Source organism: Notothenia rossii, assembly GCF_949606895.1.
Source record: "Notothenia rossii genome assembly, chromosome: 7".
NCBI classification, from domain to species: domain Eukaryota; kingdom Metazoa; phylum Chordata; class Actinopteri; order Perciformes; family Nototheniidae; genus Notothenia; species Notothenia rossii.
Genome location: NC_136905.1, coordinates 42,463,220 through 42,480,489, shown reverse-complemented (window position 1 = coordinate 42,480,489; position 17,270 = coordinate 42,463,220). Strand labels below are relative to the sequence as shown.

Here is a 17,270-nt window from a genome sequence, read left to right as displayed (position 1 = left end):
TCAACATTGAAATGTATGTTATTTTACAAAATCATATTTAACTGTTATCAAAATGTAGTGCAACTGTAGAAGCTTGCTCTGTTGTCTCACTGAAAGAATAACATTTACCACGTTTTTTACAGACAATATTGAGAGATAAATAGTTGCATCTCACTGTGTTAAATATCTTTGCCTTCAATACATTAAATTAGAAAGCTGACAAAGTCATATTGCTTGTTAACATCTAAATGTAACTTTTTGCATGGAAAAACCCTCAACTTCACTGGTGTGTAGGTGATCTAGTATTGTTCAATGGAATGTATATCAGTGTATTAAAGTCAATACTTCATTCATTTAAACCAATATCTTTCTTGATTCTTTGTACAGTATGAAAAATAGAGTCTTTATACCTGTGCTGAAGTTCACTGCTGTGAGGAGTCCAGTTATGTCTCTCACTCTCTGGTCCAGCCTGTCTGCATCACCTGGACACCTTAAACAAACAGATATATGTAAAGTACCATGTGTACAAACAATATAACTGATTCTCTTCTGTTGAACATGTTGGATTGTGTATTGTCCGAGTCAGGTTCCTTTTTATTTTACTGTAACTTTGGAAGTTGTGTTACCAATGCTTACTGTTTATTTGATACCCATTTGGTAATGCAATTAATAAAAACAACAAGGTTTGGGTTCGTTCTTCAGATGACTGTGACGTTAACGTGTAAGCTCAATAATGAACTCCAGATCAACCAACCATATTGTAATATCTAAGTAATCATCTTGAAATATTACATTAATAATTGTAATATACACGCATCTTATTGTGAGGTTGATTTCACATACACTACTTCGACATTAGCTTGTCTACATACTTGAGCACAGCCAATTTAAATTAACCTTAGCGATGTATACAGTTCCTACCTACATAATAAAATATCTCTCTAAGTTACAAAGATGACCTTATTTTATCAACCTCAAACAGAAGCCGTTTGTTGTACAGTATTATCCCACTTAACGCTTAACACTTGTCTATTTTGTTTTAACCTTTATAGTCTATGATTTTAACTTGGAGGCTACTATTAGCATCGTTAGTACCGATGTAGCTACCACTCGCTTACACGCTAACCCAAGCCTTAACATTCATTACGTAGCTGATTAAAATCATTAACACATAAATAAAGTACTCAAATTTCATTTACCGCAAAACCGCATTAATGCACCGTCTGCTTCAACCGCAGAGCGAGTCACAATAGTCCGATATATACAGAGGCGTGGGAAGGTATTTTAAGTGGGGGTGCTGAGGTGCTGGACTCCAGTGAACACTATTACGGGCACTATAGAGAACCGCAGTGACGCGTCGTAAAACCCGGAAGTAAACTTCTTCCGGTTCCTTCATGAAAAACCAATGCAAATTCTCCATAGGATTTTGGAAAATAGCTCGAAATAAGGTCTGTGGTTGACACACATTTAAGAGAGGGATCACGTTTTGTTCAGCCGGATAATCTCCACATGTCAACCCTACTTTTATAATTTTTGAATCATAAATCTAGTCGCCAAAAGCGAAATGCTAACGTTATGCTATAAACGAACTACAAGCCAATGCAGCAGAAGGGTCGCACGACTTCAACGTCACGCCAACTTAAGATCGTTTCAACTGACTTGCACTGAAACTGCACTTTGAACACTTTAAATATATTAACATTTTAAACTGTATACCCCGGTTATCTAGGCCCTTTTTGTTTTGTTTTATGTATACATGTCACACTGTGGGAAACAATATTTCTGGATGTATAACACATGTAGAATTTTTGACAATAAAGTGGAATTTGACTTTCGCGTGCTTGCATATTTTAACAAAGCTTTTCATTTTAGCCACACTGAATTTAACTAGAAGTCATGGCTGTGTCAATTACCAGTCTGATATCGTTTTACAAAGATGACAAGAAGAGTGTAGATAGAGGAGAGAACCACAAGAAGTCAGGACACGTAACAGTGCAGCCTAGATGAAGGTGTGCTTACCGGTGTTGTCAGGGCTAGCATGAGGGACAAGGTTTATAGTGTCGGTGAGTAGTGATAGCAAGAGTACCGTTAACCTAGAGTTAATTTATTCACATTAATTCCCATCAACAAATCAATTGTATGTGTCACATGAAATCTTTATTAGGCAAGGCAAGTTTATTTATATAGCACTTTTCAACACAAGGCAATTCAAAGTGCTTTACAAAAAATGAAAGACATTAAACAAATTGCATTTAAAATCCGTCATTAAAAAGAAAAGCTAATAAAATAAACATTAAAAGAAAAAATACATGGATAAAAGTTACAGTGCAGACTAAGATATGAATAGTTCAATTAAAAGCAGCGACAAAAAGAAAAGTCTTCAGCCTGGATTTAAAAGTAGTAAGAGTTGCAGCGGACCTGCAGGTTTCTGGGAGTTTGTTCCAGATATACTTGGAGCATAATAACTGAACGCTGCTTTACCATGTTTAGTTCTGACTCTGGGGACAGAAAGCTGACCAGTCCCTGAAGACCTGAGAGATCTGGATAGTTCATAATTTAGCAGGAGGTCAGAAATGCATTTTGGTCCTAAACCATTCAGTGCTTTATAAACAGCAGCAGTATTTTGAAATCTATTCTTTGACACACAGGAAGCCAGTGTAAAGACTTCAGAACTGGAGCGATGTGATCCACTTTCTTAGTGTTGGTAAGGACTCGAGCAGCGGTGTTCTGAATCAGCTGCAGCTTTCTAATAGTTTTTTTAGTGAGACCTGTGAAGACACCATTGCAGTAGTCCAGTCTACTGAAGATAAAAGCATGGACACGTTTTTCCAAATCCTGCTGTGACATTAGTCTTTTAATCCTGGATATGTTCTTTAGGTGATAGTAAGCTGATTTAGTAACTGTTTTAATGTGACTGTTGAAACCAATAACTAATTTAACCCGCTGACAAAAGAGCCCACCTCCGAAGATCGTGACTGGCCAGACTCGGGGGCAGGTTTTCAGGAATTTCTTGGCTTCTCTCCCCCAAGCCAGAAGAGGAACACTACAGCTTGGAAACACTTACTGTTCCTGAAATTATCAAATCTGTTGGGCATCAGGGACCTGAGGCAATTGTGGCAAGCATGGCATTGTCTGAGGAGCAACAGAGGGCAATTCAGGTGGCTACCACTGGTCAGCGAACCAACCCAAACTGGCATTTGTTCAGGAAAGGAAGGTTGACTGCCAGCAACTTTGGAGCTGTCCTGAGGTCAAAGCGTGTGACTGCTTCTTTTATTGCCCGGGTGCTAGGGCAACAACAGGCCCTTGATGGTGTTTTGTCTGTACAGTGGGGGACTATGAATGAATGTGAGGGCGTCAGGGCATTCACCACTGCAACCCAGATGCAGGTCCATGAGTCAGATTTGTGGCTCTCCCTATCAGGATTGTTGGGGGCATCTCCAGATGGTCTGGTAGGGTCTTCCGCTGTGCTGGAGGTAGGGCTGGGCGATATATCGAGTTTTGAATTTATATCGATATATTTTCATGCGCGATATAGGATTACATCATATCGTATATATCGATATATATTAAAACAAGCTGCAAGTTGCTGCAAACTCCGCTGCAAACTCTCTCTGCCCCGCGGCCCGCCTCTCTGTATCTCCAAGCAGCAGCAACGGCGCCCTGCCGCCTCCCCCTCACTACCCCCTCGCCCTCACCCCCACCTCCCGACATTTGCATGAAGAAGCATGGCAGCAGCAGCGAACAATCCGGAGATAGAGGAGGAGACAGAAAGGAGAGAAGGTGATACAGAAAACGAGGATGAACTGGTTGTTAAGAAGAAAACAAACGGCTCTCTCATTTGGAGATGGTTTGGTTTTCAAGCGGCAGACGTGGAGCAGAAAAATGCACTTTGTAGACAATGCCGGAAAAAAGTTGCAACGAAAGGGTCGAGCACAACAAATCTCTTCCACCACTTACAACAGAAGCACAAAGTGCAGTATGAGGAGTGTATTAAACTGCGTGCTGCAACCCAGACCGTGAAGACTTGTCAGCCTCCTGCCTCAAAGCAAATCACGCTACACAACTCACTCACACGTGGTGTGCCTTATGAAAAAAAAAGCGAAAAGTGGCGTGAAATAACGAAGGCAGTGGCATATCACTTAGCCAAAGACATGGTCCCCACGTCGACTGTGGAGCAGACCGGCTTTGTAAAGCTGCTAAAAGCTGTTGACCCCAGGTACGAGTTACCTGGTCGAAATTACAAAGAAGGATTTGAAGATTGAAGGAAGGATGGGGGAGAGAAGGAAGGAAGGCAGTAAAGAAGCAAGTAAGGCGGGGGAGAAAGCAGTAATTGAGGGAATGAGGGAGGATGCAAGAAAGAAGGAAGAATGGTATCTTTATTTATTTATGCAGGTAGTTTTTGTTCCTGAATTATTTCATGCATGTTGATGTGCAGCTTCTAAACGTTAAATAAAGTGCCTGTGTGAGGTTTGGCTTCAAACTAGGACTGTCTGTTTTGTTTTTACTTTACGGAAAAAATATCGAGATATATATCGTATATCGCCATTCAGCTAAAAAATATCGAGATATAAATTTTGGCCCATATCGTGCAGCCCTAGCTGGAGGTAAAGTGTCCCTACGGAGCCAGGGAAATGACAATTAGTGAAGCATTGCAAATCAAGGGCTTCTGTGTCAGTAAGGAAGGAGAAACATTCAGCCTGCGTGAGGAACATCCTTACTGGCACCAAGTGCAAGGTCAGCTTCACCTCACTGCAAGAAAGAAGAAGAAATACAAAAATTGTGAATTGTTTTTAATTTACATTTACTCGCCTTTGCAATGTTGTGGTTGTTAGAGTGTTAGGTTTCCTGTCAGCTTGTCTGTTGGGAAGATATAAAATATTAGTTTCATGGAAGTCACACCGTCACATATACTGTAAGAGCATTAAGACATACAGTACATAGGCTAAAACAAAACATCTAAAGATATAACCTTGCACATTGATAAGTCTCGTGAACATTTTCACTATTTTGAAATTTTTATAGATGAAAATTGAACTAAAGAAATAAATGGTAGATGAATCCATATTGAAAATAGGTGTCAGCTGCTACACTAATTATAATAGTTATATTTCTTAATGAATTAAGATAAGATATTACTGTATTGATCCCAATTTGGGAAATGTTTGTGTTGCAGCAGCATAACAAGAAAAACTAAATATAAGTTATTATATATACAAAAGTATTTGAGGGATGGAATATTAAATTGAATATAAATGTAAAATGTACATGGATTTTACGTCCAAGAGAAGCTATGGAGCAGAGGGTTCTCTGCCAGCCAGAGGTGATTTGTTATTAGTTCAATATGTCAAAGTGATTTCCCTGACTACAATCTTTAGTTACATGGTGAAACGTTATGCTGCTTGCACTAATTAGACTTATCATATAAGCCACACAGGTTTTAATAGGATGTATTCATTATCTTTACTTATGTTGCGGTCTTTTCAGCAGCGCCATCTCTAAAACGGCGATACAGTCACTACCCATCATTTACATTTCACCGTGAAATGGACAAAAATGTAACGTCAGCTTACCTCATGGCACGAATCCAGACTCTCCTTTGGAAAACATTGGCCGGGAAACGATAGAACAAGCACGTTTCATGCGAAGACCTGTGGCTGCAACCTGGAGCAAAGCAACAAACCATTGCGTAGCTAACTAGTAGCGCTAGCTTTAGCTAACGTTAGCTAACGAAACGAACTGCCGAGTAAAATTGGAAAACACTGGTAATTAATTATTCTATAATTTGTAAAACTACGGTGTTAAAAACGACAATTTCAAAAATACAGATTCTAATAGTCAGATATAGATATACAGATACTAAAGATAGGCAGGTACTTGCTTTCAAGCAGAACACAGGGGAAAACAAACTTAGCGGGAGTGTTTACGTGTTCGGCGTAATGACGTACAACGGCCTCGACAATTTCTGTAGTCCTATTCAGCCACTCGGTAACAACCATCGTTTTTCAGACGCGTAAACTCTTCAAAAATCCCCAGTGGGGTCACTGCTGATGTATTTAATGTCGTAGAACAAAACGTGATTTATCTCTTAAATTTGAGTCAACCACAGACCTTATTTCGAGCTATTTTCCAAAACCCTATGGAAAAAATGCATTGCTTTTTGAGGAAGGAACCGGAAGTGCTAAAAATGCTAACTTACTTCCGGGTTTTACGACGCGTCACTGCGGTTCTCTATAGAGCACGCACAAAAGCACTCCCCAACAGTGTTGCCAACTTGGCGACTTTGTCGTTAAATTCGGCGGCTTTCCAAACCCTCCGGCTACTTATTTTTGTCAAAAGCGACTAACGACTAATCAAACGACTTGTAATGGTGTTATTAGGGACTTTTTGGGTGTTTGGAGACTCACGTATTGTTAAGCAGTTAACGAGCCGCGGGTGCTGCCGTGTGCCCCTCTGCTCCTGCTCTGCCCTCCCATAGTACTCACAGGCGCTAGTTGCCTGCCGCTGCAGTCAGAGCAGAGAGGAGACAGCCACACCCTCCTGCGTCGAGATTGTAAATTAATTGCGAATGCGCCAAGCCGTCCTGGTTTTGAGCTGGATTTAAATGTAAAATGTAAATGTTTCTTCACTGTCACACTATAATAAATAACTGCCTTTGCTTTGCATTGACTCACACAGCCTCAGTCACTTAATCACCCCGTCCACTGTGTGTGTGCCTCTCTGTGACAAGCTAAACATTCACGTAGGTCATCATGTCACAGTCTAAACTGTAATCACAAAAGTACAGAAAGGAGTGGGAATCAAACCCTGAGTTTAAAGGATGGTTGAAGCCATTTATTGGAGGTGACACACTGGCATACTGCCTTTATTGTAAGGGAGATTTCTACTAAAAACTATAAAAACTATTTCTACTTTCTACTTTTTCTAATAGAGGCATTTCTGATCTACTGTCGTATGGATTTGCTCTGGCTTCAAGTTTTGATCCTCCTTGAAGGGGGTGGAACGTTTTTTTACTGCCATTACATGATAAGCAAATTAGGCAATGACGTCATTTAGGGACTTCTGGCGACATTTCGGACAGCCAATAGCTACTTTCCTTACTATGGAGTTGGCAACACTGCTCCCCACATGCAAACACACAGTACACCCTGTTAAAATGTTACAATGTACAATTAGACCCTCCAGAAAAACGCGGGCAAAAATCCTTGACTATGCGGGCTAAATTCCTTGATTATGCGGGCTAAAATCCTTGATTATGCGATTAAACGTGCAGGGTTTTTATGGCATTTTATGCGGTGAAATTGCGGGAAGTTGCGAAATATGCAGAAAGTTGCTAAATATGCTAAATATGCGGGGGGAAAAGAATAACAATTTTTTTAAATATTGGGCTGTCTTATTTATTCTCTATCACACACAACCTGCCACTAACGTTAAACCCCTTTACTATTCAATTAAACACATTCAATGTTTATTTATTGTAAAAGCAATTGGGCTATTTTAATCTCACACACACACACACACACTTCTCCGCCTCATTCTGTTTTCATTTACTCGTTCGTTATCTGACCAGCTTCAATCTTGTAGGCTACTCACTTCATTTCTTGTAGCCCTCGAAAGGGTTTTGGAGGTTGATCCCTCGGTGAACGTGAGTTGAATGGCTTTCTTGTCCGCAGCAGCAGAAAGGATTTTCGAATGTTTGAATGAATCAAAGTGGGTCGCCACCGTCGATTTTCTCTTATGCTCCAACACACAGTTGCACGGGGTGCAGAATAGTTTCCCTCCACTTTTTGCCCGGTCTTTAGTAGAAATGTTCGTTGGTAAATGAGCTCTATACAGTGTTGTTTACATTCTATGATGCGCGAGCTGATGACGTCACATCAAGACTAGCTAACTTTTTTTTCTTCTCAACTTTGTGTGGAAAAAATGCGGGGATTATGCGGCCTTTTGATAAATATGCGGCCTTTTAAATATCTGCGCCATTTTGCTGATTATGCGGTAAATTCTGCGATCGCAGAATCGCGTTTTTCTGGAGGGTCTATACAATGTACTGTTACAATGAAGGCTCGATAATCAGCTCACGGCATATGGTAAAGTGCTATTTTTTACGAGTGGGGAGCGGACCTCACCTCCTCTAGGGGGGTCCGGGGGGATGCTCCCCCGGGAAGATTTGTTTTAAATATTGAAGTTAAAAGCATCAATCTGGTGCGCTTTGAGAGCAACATTAAGAGATCTATGGATACAGCTCTCAACATCCATATGAAACACAACTGTAATCAGATGTTCTTTTTCTTTATGAATATTTTACAAATCACTCCCCTTTCAAACTGTATTCTTGTTTTACTGCCATATAGTATTTCATAACTGTTTTTCCTCTATTCTCTTATTTTTTTTATAACTATAATGATCATATGAAGGTGTGCCGCGGAAATAATCTTTTGAATAATTTTTTACAAAACCGTTTGAGACCCACTGAGATAACTTAAATTAAAGTTAACTATCTAAACACTCAGAGAGTCCTTTAGCTCACCTTAGCCTCTCAGTCTGAGAGGAGAGCTCTCCTCCAGCTTGTTGTGGAACAAACAGCTCCGTATGTCCGTTAGTGCAGCTAGCTAACCAGATGCTAACAACACGGTCCCTGCTGCTGGCACCGGTCCCTCTCTCTCTCTCCCTCTCTCTCCCTCTCTCACACACACTAAATGCGCTATTTCCGCGCACACACACACACACACACGCACACACACACACACACACACACACATACACACACACACACACACACACACACACACACACACACACACACACACACGCGCACACATACACACACACACACACACACACACACACACACACACACACACACACACACACACACACACACACACACACACACACACACACACACACACACACACACAGAGCTAAGCTTGAATGACACAAGCACACTTTTATTTCCATGCAACTCTCTGATTGGTCTGGTGTCTTGCCTCTGTTGCATTCACTGAACAAGGGAAATTACAGTCCTGCCGTCCTCTCTAGTGTCTTGATGAGGTTCACGTAAAGCACGGTTAATGTATTATATTATTGAGGTAGAATTGTCCGGGGCTACAAAACATTCGGGGCAGGCCAAAATATTATTTTACCAACAAGGTGGAATTTATTGGCTACATATTACACAGATTATGCACAGCGGGAGTAGCAATAACCGTCAAATAATAATTCAGACAGGGGAGATCCGCACCCCCTGCCTGCCGCTAGGGGGTGCTGCAGTGCCCTCAGCACCACCCTTCCCGCGCCCATGGAAGCATGAAGAACAAACAACTAGTGATGGCAGTTTGACACTGAAGCTTCGAAAGGAGCTTCAACAATTGAAGGATTATTTGAATTATTTGAAGTATTAAAGTACCGTGTTATGGCAGGAAAGTTAAATCTAGTATATTCATTTTAAAGTCACCTTATAATATATTCATGTGTGTTAAATTTGAAGGGACAAAGTATATTTTCCCTCCCCAATATATTGAGGTGAAGTCTTTGTGTTCAGAGAGGGATGTGAGCAGGGGACATCCTTATTTGGGGATAGCTCCAAAACCCTGGAATGTTTCCCTCATAAAAGAAGAGGGTGCGTTACACATGCTTAGGGCAAATGTGTGTGTTTTCATTGCAATAAATATATGTGCTGCGTGATTACTGTTCAACTATACCTCTGTTTTTATTCTTTCATGTGTGGGTACTAAATGGCTACAAACATTGTGGAGAAATTAGCTTAAACATGTTTTATTACTCTATATGAAATGGAAGCAGCTTTTATGACAGGGACGAGAGAGCTGGGGGAGGGGATATTCTTCTTAAGATTTTCAGCATGTCAATTATCAGGGAAATCTACTTGTTTTAAATAGATGTGTGTGGTTAATTACTTTGTATTAATAATAACAGTATGTGTAAAGGAAGCTGGAAATATGCAAGGTGAAACCTTTTATTTGAAGTAAGGATGTGAACAATAGCTCAAATGGCTGGAAAGGCTGCAGGACAAATGAGTGTGTTTTCTATATTGGGCCTGTGTGAAGTTTGACTATTTGAAAAGCATCTCTAATACTACTTAAGAGCATAGGTAATGTGTTCCTCGTTATTATTGATATGAAAGTAATTTACATGTATTACGTATATTTAGCCAACTATAACAACTATATCTTAAAACATACTTTTAACTTGTGTGTGGTAACCTGAGGGGGGGAAGATGGACACAGGGACAGAGAGCCATAAAGGGGATGTGTGTGTGCTGGCTGCAAGATGTGAAATAAGATAAGGAAACTTGTTGTTTAGAGCAGGTTTGTACCAGACACCACAAGGTATCTGGTTTTCGTCAAACTGAAAGAGACTTTTTGTTTCCGGGTTTCTTCTGCTGTGTCGCACTGGTTGGGTGCGACAGGCCATGTGTTGGTCTCTCCCAATAAGATGACCTCTGGGGGAAAGCACACACACACCTCCTCCTGTGTTTTAGTATGAAAGCCTGTGTTTTCCTTTGGTTCGATCTCTTTTTCTTCAGGCTGACCAGAGAGTAAGACAGGAGAAAGAGCAGGAAGTACTTCCTTTGTATTTGTATTGTTACTTTGTATCATTAAAACAAGATTATTGTTTAACTTGCATTCTGGTGTTTCTTAATCCCTTCCTTTTTACGAATTTACCCAGTTTACCAAACAACACGCGGAGACGAGGTTGGTTTTAAACCTCCTCTTAATCTCCAACACCCTGGACTTCCTATTCCATAGAAGCAGTGCTTCGAGGCTTGCTTCAAATCACGTGACATAGGACGTCCGAAGCAGCAACTGCTTCAAATCACGTGACATGTGACGTCCGAACCAGCAACTGCTTCATTTCCTGAATGAATCAACTCACTGGTTCGCCGTCTCGATTCTGACAGGTGACAGGTTGAAACAGGTTCAAATTCGAGCGCTTCAATACTTTATAACCGCTCTAATCAATGTGCAATGTGTGGGTTGTTGTCGTAGTTTGCGTTGTTGCGTTTGAGTTGTTGTTGGTATTGCATTTCAATTGGATCATTATAGAGCAAGCCAGGAAGAAAAATAGGTCGTTCTGGCTCGTGTAACACTACGAAATGTGGAGAAGTTGTGAACAAAAAGACAATGAGTATTATAAAAACACTTCAATTATCTAAGGAATAGATAGTCTAGTGCAGTGGTCGCCAACCAGTCGATCGCGATCGACCGGTCGATCGTGAGTGTGGTGCGGGTAGATCGCGGACCGTTAAAAAAAAAAGTAACAAAAGAAAGAAAAATACAATTAAAATAATAATGTTTGAAAAATACGTTTTTAGATGTAAACCTATCATCCACCACCCCGTTAGCAGGTGCCACTTGATTGACATATATTTGAGACACCTCAATAATATAATACATTAACCGTGCTTTACGTGAACCTCATCATGAGTCATGACACAAGAGAGGACGGCAGGACTGCAATTTCCCGTTTTCACTGAATGCAACAGAGGCAAGTCACCAGACCAATCAGAGAGTTGCATGGAAATACACGTGTGCTTGTGTCATTCAAGCTCGGCTCTGTGTGTGTGTGGCAATAGCGCATTTAGGGAGAGAGGGGGAGAGAGGGACCGGTGCTAGCGGGGACTGTGATGTTAGCATCTGGTTAGCTAGCTGCACTAACGGACATAAGGAACTGTCTCCACAACAAGCTGGAGGAGAGTCCTCCCCTGTCAGACTGAGGGGCTCAGGTGAGCTAAAGGACTCTGAGTGTTTAGAACGGTTTTGTCACAAATTATTCAAAAGATTATTTCCGCGGCACACCTTCATATGATCATTATAGTTATACAAACAATAAGAGAATAAATGAAAAACAGGTATGAAATAGCCTACTATATGGCAGTAAAACAAGAATACAGTTTGAAAGGGGAGTGATTTGTAAAATATCCATAAAGAAAAAGAAAATCTGTTTACAGTTCTGTTTCATCTGGGTGTTGAGAGATGTATCCATAGATCTCTTCATGTTGCTCTCAAAGTGCACCAGATTGATGCTTTCAACTTCAATATTTAAAAAAAAATCTTCCCGGGGGAGGATCCCCCCGGACCCCCCTAGAGGAGGTGAGGATCCCCCTAGAGGAGGTGAGGTCCTCCCCCCAATAGCACTTTACCCCTGCCTATATGCCATGAGCTGATTATGGAGCCTTCATTGTAACAGTAATTCAGATGCAATTAGCCTATATAAAAGGCCTCAAATTGGTAGCATTGTCTGGGCCGTCTTTCTCACTCAATTCTGCAATAGGTAGATCTCGCCTTTCACCTAGGCCGAGGTCGGTGATCTTGGGCTTAAAAAGGTTGGTGACCACTGGTCTAGTGGATAGAGGCAGCGGCCAAGATGCGGCGATGTCCTCCGCGCAGCTGGTTCAATGCCCGGAATAGTTAAACTTTTAATCATTGCTTTTCAACTTGAATACCTTAATAACTGATAAAAGGCCCTCTCCGCCCAAAGAAATGTCCAGCACTCTCTAGTCTCTTCTCAATAACCCAATACACACAATTATCAATCTTTAATTGCAAATAGAACATGATATTCAGTCTCAGTGTGTGCGTGCATAGAATATTTTTCAAGGCAAAGATACGTTAAACCCACTGCAGCCTTGCACTTTGCCAGGAGAGGTCGCTGTAACTGAAGTTTCGAGAAATGAACCTATTTCCGACACAATTGTCCAAGTGGTTCGTCGCTTCATTCAAAGCTCCATTTTGCCATCACTACAAACAACCACGGCCGGATCAAGTTGTGTTCCCTGGATGAACTGAGCAGCATAACTTTAAGGCTTAATTAAACAGATGAGTTGAGAAAAAAATCACCCCCCCAATCCATATTCATGAAGGGGGGGGATCTAACTATACAGAGAATATGGTTTTTTGAACCACGATGTAAACATGTTTATTTCTGTTTTAAAGTTGGGCATTTTAACATTGGGGTCTATGGAAATTGCTTCCTTCTGCAGACTGCTCCTACTGGCTGCTCCACTAGATGAACTGCAGTGTGTTGCACTTCCGTATTGGCGTCCCGGCTCTTCCCCAGGATTTGCCGCTTGGATGGAACTGAACCGAATCTCCCTGCGGATGTAATTTACAGGTGAATACAGCGATGTCCTCTCACAGCACCATGGAAAAGTGAAAGTAACCAGAGAGGAGTGATGATTGGTTAACGCGGGGTAACATTTCAGGGTAAGCCAATCAGAGACAGAGTTGGGCGGGTCTTGCCTTATGGGGAAAATACACACACACGAACACTTGCTAATGCTAACACACACACACACACGGCAACGCTCACCACCAGCACACACACACACAATGGCAGATGCAAGTATCAGCGAGAGCAGCAGCGCATTTACAACTTGGAAATATAACCACTATTTTCAATTTGTGGGGATAAAGGACGCAAAAAATATTACGGTAAAATGTAAACTATGTGCAGGACAGAAAGCATTGTCCACATCGAAAAACAGCAATGCCAATCTCCTGAAGCACCTAAGTAATGAACATGGAGCTATAAAACTAGTCGCCAAAAACCCCACCGTCTCAACCACCGGCAGTGACCCAGATGGAGCAACACCATCTACACAGCCAAAAGACGATTTTTTTAAATTGCCGCATGTCACCCAGAGTCAACTAAACAGATTGATGGCCAGGTATGTTGTTGAGGACATGCTGCCCATTGCAACGGTTGAGTCTGTTGCATGCCTTCAGATAACTAGTCAGCAAAAAACAACACAAAAACTTTTATTTGTATTGTTATCATTTTTAAAGTAAAGTAAAGTAACTTGTTACTAGTTACTTTTACAATCTAGTAACTAATAAAGTAACTAGTTACTTTTTGGAGAGCAGTAACTATAACCATTACTAGTTACTTTTTAAAATTAACTTGCCCAACACTGCAAATAACTCTCTCTGGAAAATCCTAAATTGTAGGATAGTTTGGCCATTAAAAAGCTTTTTGATTAGATTTCTAGCGAGAAGTGTTATTGTACTTTTGGAATCCACGTCCAGTGGATGTGTAGGATCTATAGTTTGATAGATACTACGAAGATTATTTGAGGTCTTGCCAGGAGAACGTGTATATACTACGTCTTTCCCCATATTAATTTCTATTGACGGCAGCGTCCATGTAAAATTAACGTCAACCCCAGGGCCGGCCCTATACTTATGGGGGCCTTAAGCGAGCTTTGGCTTGCCCCCCCCCCCCCCCCCCCCCGCGCGCGTTCTCACTACACACAACACGGAACCAACTTTTGTCTTATGATGTTAGCATAAGCCAGAGATGGAGTACTCGAGTGCCGATTTTCGGGACTCGTGACTCGACTCGGACTCTTGCACTCATTGACGTGACTCGGACTTGGACTCGTGAATTCTCGCGTACGCTGACTTGGACTCGGACTCATGCATTTTTCCCCCCACAATGACTCGGACTCGACTTGTACATTGACACTCTGACTTGGACTCGGACTCGTGAATTTTCCCCCCCACAATGACTCGGACTCGACTTGTACATTGACGCTCTGACTTGGACTCAGACTCGGACTCGAGCAAGTTTTCTCTGGAGTCTGATGTCCTCTATCCTGGCATGTGCACCTGTGAGGCGAGTTCACGGACTGGGCCCCGCTATTCAAGTCTAGAGATGTCTAGAGACAAACCCTGCATCGTGCTGTATGCTTTCACACATTCTGCTTCCACATTGGAATAGAGCAGCGCAAAATGCTCGTTATGTGGAAACAATATTGAAGAGAAGGCTCCGTAACACATGACTCTAAGGATCGAGTTCAGACATAGGCTGTCTTGAACACTATCATCAGAGTAACGTGATCTAATCAATAAATAAAGATTCAGCTGATAACACGAAAGCACCTGGCTACTTAACATGCAGAATGACATCATTTACTTTGGCTAAGTAGCCATGTGCTTTCTGGGGCTAAATCTTTATTAGTAAACCGATTTAACCGGTAAAAGTTCCTTCAAAATAAGAGTCCCAATTTTATTACTATCAAAATAAAAGTGCAAAATGAAAGCTTTACCATAGGAAAATATTGGCATACAAATATAATCACCTCTCTAAAAGGTAACTCATTTTAAATATAGTTAGACAAATTAAATGTCATTTAGAATAATAATAATAATAATATTAATATTAGTAATAAGTAGGTCCGGGACTCGATTAAAAAAATTAATCTAATTAATTAGAGGCTTTGTAATTAATTAATCGAAATTAATCGCATTTTTAATCACATGACCTGAGAACAGTGAGAAGCAATTTTTTTCACATGGATTTTAGTATACCATTGAATAATGACTGAATACATAAGCTTAAGCAACAAAACATTGTTTATTTTTTTCAAGGTGGTACTTAACCAAGACCAAAAGAAAAGTGCAATTGTTGCCATAAAGTGTATCAATAGCATATTTAGGAATATAGTACATTTCAGAGATTCAGGTAGGTAGACCTTCTGTAAACTATAACACTTTGTTTTTTAAGTAAAACACAATACTTTCAAGTACATTCAGAACATTGGAAACCCTGACTATTAGAAAACATCTCTCTGTTGCTTCAGAGGCCATAACAGACTTTGTTGATTTACCAACAGTTGATTTAAAAAATCTAATCAATTTCAGTACAACTCTCTCAATAACCTTGGCCAAAACAATAAACAGTTCAACTTAAAGTGCCAGTTACACAACAACATAATAAATAGTTCAACATAAAGTGTACCATTTAAAATAAATAAAAAAATGCCAGTGATTGACCTCAATCCCTCCTATTCTTCCAATATCTTGATGAAAAATAAAATCTCTCTGTTGCATAGGCCACTGTTTGATCAACGCGAATTGGGTGTGGGTCCTTGTACTCTGAGTCGGGCTAACGTCCACGCTAGCTTCCACGCTAGCTGCTCAATGTTTTGCATTGAGGTGATACTTGAGACTTGATGTGCTGCGGTGATATGCAAATTCCTTTTTGCATAATTTGCAAACAACCGTGCTCTTATCGACGCTTCCATCCGTCCGTTTTTTAAAACAAAATGTCCCATCCACGGGCCAAGCAAAGCGGTCTCATCAGCTTCTTCGTTCATGTTTCACTATTGTTCACTGTGGTTTGTTGTTGTCTGAAGTCATGAACGTTAGTTGGTGCTCCAGTATAATCGGTACCCCTGAAACTCATCCAGTGAGAAACGTTCCGCGGTGCAAAAATAAGCGCGATTAAAATGCATTAATTTTTGTGTAATTAATTAATCTTAATTAACGCGTAAAGTCCCGGCCCTAGTAATAAGCTTTATATTTGTATTGCACCTATTACAAGAATTGTAGCCAAAACTCGCTTCACAGCAGTTCAATAGACAGATTAGTATAACATGACAGGATAAAAGCAATGTAGAGGAGCAGCTACATTTCAACACATATATCCATGAAGGTTAATACATGAAGACTTGTGACTCGGACTTGACTTGGACTGTTCTTAGGTGACTCGGACTTGGAATCTGACTCGACTCGGACACTCCTTAGGTGACTCGGACTTGGTCTCGGACTCGAACACAGGTAATGATGACTCAGACTTGACTCGGACACTCCTTGGGTGACTTGGACTTGGACTCGGACTCAAATCGTGGTGACTCGAGAGTGACTTGGACTCGTGAATTGGTGACTTGACTACAACACTGGCATAAGCACACATATATATGAAACAGAACTGTGAACAGGTTTTTATTTATGAATATTTTACAAATCACTTAAACTGTATTCTTGTTTTGTCCTATAGTATTTCATAACTGTTTTCATTTATTCTCTCTGGCTGACCATCTCATAATGTTCACATAGAAACTAGCTGTCAATAGGAATATCATTCAGAAGAATTATAATTTCTTGCAAAATCTGTCATAAAAAGAGGTTGCACATTTAAATTAAATCAATCAATCAATCAATCAATCAATCAATCAATCAATCAATCAATGTTTATTTATACAGCCCAATATCACAAATGTTACATTTGTCTCAGTGGACTTCACAGTTTGTACAGAATATCAGTATGACAATACGACACCCTCTGTCCTTAGACCAGGGGTAGCCAACACGGTGCCCGCGCGCACTCAGTCGCCTGCAGGGGCAACGTGAGTCGCCCGCCGGGCATGTTCTAAAAATAGCTCACCAAGCAAATCCAAAACAAAAAAGGAAATGTAATTAAAATAATCTACTCTAGCGAACTCTATCTACTTACTACAACTCTATATCTATCTAACACCCCTCCTCCCCCAC

The 17,270-nt window shown here is 40.7% G+C and overlaps 1 protein-coding gene across 2 annotated transcripts in view; it reads right to left on the bottom strand.

The window, feature by feature from the left end:
- LOC307013659 (uncharacterized protein) overlaps window positions 1-17,270 on the bottom strand; it is a 467,775-nt gene that overhangs the window by 250,701 nt on the left and 199,804 nt on the right. The window lies entirely within an intron of this gene.